Source organism: Artemia franciscana, chromosome 6 (genome assembly GCF_032884065.1).
Source record: "Artemia franciscana chromosome 6, ASM3288406v1, whole genome shotgun sequence".
NCBI classification, from domain to species: Eukaryota; Metazoa; Arthropoda; class Branchiopoda; order Anostraca; family Artemiidae; genus Artemia; species Artemia franciscana.
This window is the reverse complement of record NC_088868.1, coordinates 34,153,196-34,159,195: the sequence shown is the minus strand read 5'-3', so window position 1 is coordinate 34,159,195 and position 6,000 is coordinate 34,153,196.

The window sequence follows — 6,000 nt, the reverse complement described above, 5'->3', positions numbered from 1 at the left end:
CCGTTGCACGAAGTTGACCAAAAAAAACACCATGCCTATTCCCAAACACCGAAGCCATGATTTTGCACTGGGAGAGAGGATGTCCTTCAAATTTTGAAGGGAGTATGTGGGTTTCCATTCCGTGTTCTGTTGCCTCGATTTGGGCGTGATATGCGAAACCGATGTTTTGTCTCCAATTCAACCGATTGCCGCTTCAGGTAACCGTTAAAAAGATTTAGACGACACAAAAACAGCAGTGAGCTCTTGGTTATTGGAGCCGACGGCAAGTTCTTGTAAAGACTACTTAAAGTTAGTTGAGAGGTAAAAGAAGCGTTTCAAAAAACTTGGCAACTGTGTCGAAAAATGAAGTAAAGTATGCACTTTCTGAAAATAAATTTACTTTTTTGAAATAATCTTCCGTTGTGTACTTATGTTCAAACGGACCTTAATTAAAAATCACACCTCGTAATTAATAATCATTATCGACGATTGGCCTCTGTACCATACCTTTAGCTATATATATATATATATATATATATATATATATATATATATATATATATATATATATATATATATATATATATATATATATATATATATCAACAAAATTAGTACAAATAAACCAACTAATTATGTCTCCCTATGCCTTTAGGATTATAAAAAACCAGCGCTTTACTCCAACCACAAAATAACGTAGGAATTTCGTACAGTGAAAGCAAACCAATCAAGGACCCTTTTTACAGAATAAAAATACTATCAATCCCTTTTAAGATAAAGCAACAATCCATTTTAGGATTGTTGCTTTGTTTTTTCTACGTTTAATTTGGTATCACTTCTGCACAACGGCTCAGTTCAATGACTGGCTCTCGTTTTAGTCCTGAAAAATGTCCTGAAAAATGTCCTGAATGTCATGATTATTTTATACACAAGTTCGAAGTAAAGCCATCTTGATAGTATTAGGACTAGCTTTAGAATTTGCATTATAGCTTGAAATTTACTGTTGTATAGAGAGAAATAATCGGATTTCCATAGTTCATATATGATGTCTTTGATCTTCATTTCAATACTAAACCATATTTCTTACAATTTACGACTGTATTTTACTCACTACTGGCATTATAGCTGGTGAGACCAAAATTCTACTTGATAAATCAATCCACTATTTCTATATGCTGTTCAATTACTTCGCGGTTTTAAAAAAAGATAAATAATTTTATGCTAATGTTTTTAAGATAATTTTAATTGTATACTGAAAATTACTGATGTAAAAATTGGTGTAAGACTATGAAAAACTTTATAAATTAGTTTATTTTTGTCAGGCTACATACTCACTTTTGACTCCCTAATCAATGTTCTTTTTGTTTATACTTGACTTTTGGGTTTTCACTAAAGCGCTGGATTTCTATAATCCTAAAAGCATAAGGAAACATAGTACTATTTGATTTATTTAATCTATGCATATTGACATATATTAGATACGCTGTAATATAATAATTTTGGTCCGTTTTAAGTTTGAACTTCGCTCTTTACTTCCCTCAGAAAAATTTGTGTTTTTTAAATTAGTATAATTCAGTGGCAATCAGGAATGTTCCAATACCTGTATCCTTAGACATAACGAAATTAAAGTAAAAAGAAATTACTGAAAGTAAAGAGCAACGTTAAAACTTAAAACGAACAAAAATTATTACGTATAATTGGGGGTTTATCTCCTCGTCAATACCTCACTCATTACGCTAAAATTCGAATTTTGTTCCAGTTTTCTTAAGAATGACCCATGAATTCCAAAGGTCATCTAATTAGAATAAATAGCTCTTTTCAAAGTACTTTAAAAAACTGTAGTGTAAAGAGCGAGGTATTGACGATGGGATGAACCCCTTATATACATAATAATTTCTGTTCGTTTTAAGTTTTAGTTTTACTCCTTACTTTCAGATGAAAAAAAACTTGGTTTTTCATATTTGATTTCTGATATTTTTGTAAATAATACTTGGAAATCCGGCCTCCCCTTCATAGGAAATTTTCTTCCTCCGTGGAAAGATCCTTCCAGGTACTACCCTCCCTCAACCCTCCCCCCTAGCAAAAAAAACTCAAAATGCCTGTATACTTCCCAATAACCAATGCTATAGGTAAACAATGGGCAAAGTTTATAACTTGCATCCCATCCCCTGGGGACTGTAGGGGATCAAGTCCTCCTTAAAGACATAGTTATTAGATTTTTCGACTATGCTGAGAAAAATGGATATCTTAAAAATTTGATCGTGTGACTTTGGGGAAAAAATGAGCATGGGAGGGAGCCTATTTGCCCTCCAATTTTTGGTCACTTAAAAGGGGCACTACAACTTTTAATTTCCGTTTGAATGAGTCCTCTTGCGATATTCTAGGACTACTAGGTCGTTATGATCACGCCAAAAACAACAAATAAACATGCATCCGTGATCTTTCTTCTGGCAAAAAATAAAGAATTCTATATTTTTTTGATAGGAGCTTAAAACCTCTGCAATAAAGTTTTCTGATACACTGAATATAACGGTGTGATTTTTATTAAGATTCTTTGACTTTTGGAGGGTGTTTCCTCATTTTGGATAACACTGAACTTGATAAAAATTATGTATTTGAAATAAATATAAAAATTTGATTCTTTTTCTGTATCTATTGGTATCAAAATTCCGATGTTTTAGAGTTTCGGTTACTATTGAGCCGGGTCACTCCTTACTTACAGTCCATTACCACTAACTGTTTGATTACGCATTAGCATAATCCTTGTTTTATTCTTTTGTTTCAAGTTATAGGGTGGCAAAACCTTTCTTTAAAGTTCAAAGATATCTGGATGCATTTGTAAAAATTACAACATCTAAAACCTTATTTCACCATAACAAATCTCATCAGTTGATTGAAGTACAAGCTTAATCGAAGCAGGAAGCATATTCCACACGGAAATCCAACCTGAATTAAAAGTTTATACAGACTTTAAAGGATATTTCTAAGAATCAAATATCCCCCTTACAGAGCAACACTCAGAATTCAAGAAAAAGATATCCCTTTATCCCATTAGAGCCTATTCAATTCACAAAGGTCTCCAGCCGTTAGACAACTATTCATTAGAAGCGGAAGTCCGAATTATTTACTCAATAAAAAATAGGAATTGAATAAGAAGTAATTTGATGCTATCCCTTTTCAGGGATCCCTATGATGAACACGTGCTCTCGCTCAGTAGTAGATCTTTGTTTGGTGAAGAAAAAGAGTAAAATCGTCTATAGAAACGTCACAGGGGGGCAAAATGAGCAGCTATATAGTAGGGACTTCCGGACCTTTTGATTTTCTTGAAAGGACTTTCTGGTCGGGTTTTTATTACATGATCATATGACAGACGTGGTTCATAATAGCCCCTTGGTAGCTACTTCCTATTTTGGTTAACTATTGTCAAAATTAACCTTTTTGTAACCATTTTTTTTAGAATTTCATCTTCGTTTTTTAAGCTCAATACTTTACCGTCATACTTTATTCTGTTCAAAATAAATTGTTTATCTTAAAATCTTATTTCTACTGTTCATTGTCTACTTAAACTGTTGCGAACATTTATCCACACTATTTTTTATGAATGTTCAACAAAACTGTTCTAGACAGTCAGGGTTCCATCTAGGGAGACATGTGGGGTCACAGGCATTAGTCAACATGATAGTCATAAAACCACTCAGCCATTAGTCATATATATATATATAATATATATATATATATATATATATTATATATATATATATATATATATATATATATATATATATATATATATATATATATATATATATATATATATATATATATATATATATATATATATATATATAATGAAAATGGAAATCACCAATGCAACAGCAAAAACACATTAAAAAGAAGGAGGACAAAAGGAGAAAAGAAAGAATGTTTACTGGCAAATAAGAAGGGGGCCATCGAAATCCAAGAATGGGCCCTGGAGAAAAACTCAGCCCCTCATCTACTATTTAACACCATGTATTCTTATGTACTATTATTTTTATTTTTTAAATCAGATCAACTGAGAAATCTTGTGGGAGCTGGGTATTTTGCCCCCTTTGGGAGGTTTGCTCCCCCCCCCCCCTACTTTGTTAATTAGCCAAAGTACATAAAAACTACAAGGGTCCTTTTCGGTATTGGAAGAACAAAACTTTAATTTCTCGATGTTAAAGTTAAATCCTTTATCTCCAATGAAATAATACACAATGTATTTTCTAAGGTTCTTTACCACCTAAATTTAAAATATTGAAAGTATAAATTGTCAGTTTCGTTGATTTATAACGAAAATCAAGTTTTGCAAAAAAGGAAGGTTTTGTCACTCCCTTTTTCTAGTTTCAGGATTTTTTGCAATGACCTTGTGATCCAAGACTGGACTCCGGGGACAAATGCGTTCATGGGCCTCTCCTCCTCTCTTTGTTTTTAGCAAAATCGGTCCAAGGCAAATAAAGATGACAGGTCATCGTAGTAGCTCTGGTGCTGGATGCAAAGACCTGCACATAACCTTATCCCAGTCTTCTTTTGCAACTACATTTCTTATTTATTTATTCTAGCCTAAATGTTCTATTAAAATTTGACAGAACCTTTAAATGGATTGGGATGGAGGGGGAACTTGCGTAGCGTTGTTGGCATAAGACATCCTGGTGCTTAAGTGAGTTGTTGTTGTTTGTAGTAATAGTAGTAGTAGTATACAAATCTTAAAAAAAAATATTTTCAATACAAATCAAATAAAGAACAATTATACTTGTGTACTGTAGCAAATTTCCAAAAAAGCGTGTTGCAATATGCCCTTTTGAGGCTAAAGCGCCAGGAATTCTGGCCCCCTCTCAGTGGCCCAGCCTGTATATCCTTTCTCACTCCTCCTCTCCCATGCAGCGCTGCCTACTAGTTATAAAAAATATTTCAAACAAAAGTTATGCAGCCTTCTGTATCCCAACAAAATGCAAAAACTTTTTTCCAAATCATTTCACTGGGTAACATAGAAAGCCGTTAAGCTTTTGGAAGTAAATATTACCGTACGATAAATCACAACTTATATAAATAGCACCCCTTAGTCACTGTTTGAGGGTCAACAAAACGTAACTCATCTTTATCATCACCTACCGCAGAAAAACACCGTGAGGTCTTAAAAAGAATCAATAAATTGGTAAGGGTTAGTTTTCAGGTCTGTGCGTCGGGAAAGCCGTGAAATTTACCCTGTTGTATTACAATCCAAAGGGGGACATCCATTAATTTCAAACTCAATGAAAAATGCTACAATGCAAAGTATTTCAGCAAATATTGCACAATGGGGGAATAATGTATTATGTGCCGCTTTGTGGTTGCGACAATAGCGACATGATGTAGTGGGTAGTTTTATAAAAATGGGAAATCTAATGCCGGAAGTTACAAAAGGAGAAGTAATTCATTTCTTTTTGTACCAAAACGTATGTTCTATTACTATGTTTTTATGCTTCATTGTATAGCATAAGTGACGAAGAGCGACGTATCGTTACCCCAGACAGTTCTACTACTAGGAGGAGGAAACTTAGGATCTGCGTCCTGAGATAGGTCAAGATGGCGTAGGATCTAGCATCATGCAAGGGTACCTATTGAAGAAGGCAATTGATTTCTCGTAGATTAAAAAAAAATATCTTTTTTAGTATTTCTATCGAAAAATATCCTTTTTTGACCAAATACAATTTTGCCTCCCCCATTCTTACATTTTTGTGGTGCCTCCGCTTCACACATTCACCCTTTTTTGTTTCATACGACTCGTAAAGATTATCTGTGGACAGGATTGATGACCTTATGAGCCTAGGACACCTTACCAGACTCTAATTTTGGTTGTAGACGCTGTGCTGAAACATCCAATTGGCAAGCACCAGAACTTCTTAAGTTTATGAAAAGTCATTGTTTTGAAGGGAGATTGGATCAAATAGCAAACTTGGAACTCAATCCCCGAGGGATCATTGACTTTCAGAAATCAAATATACCATATAGCGCGTGCCA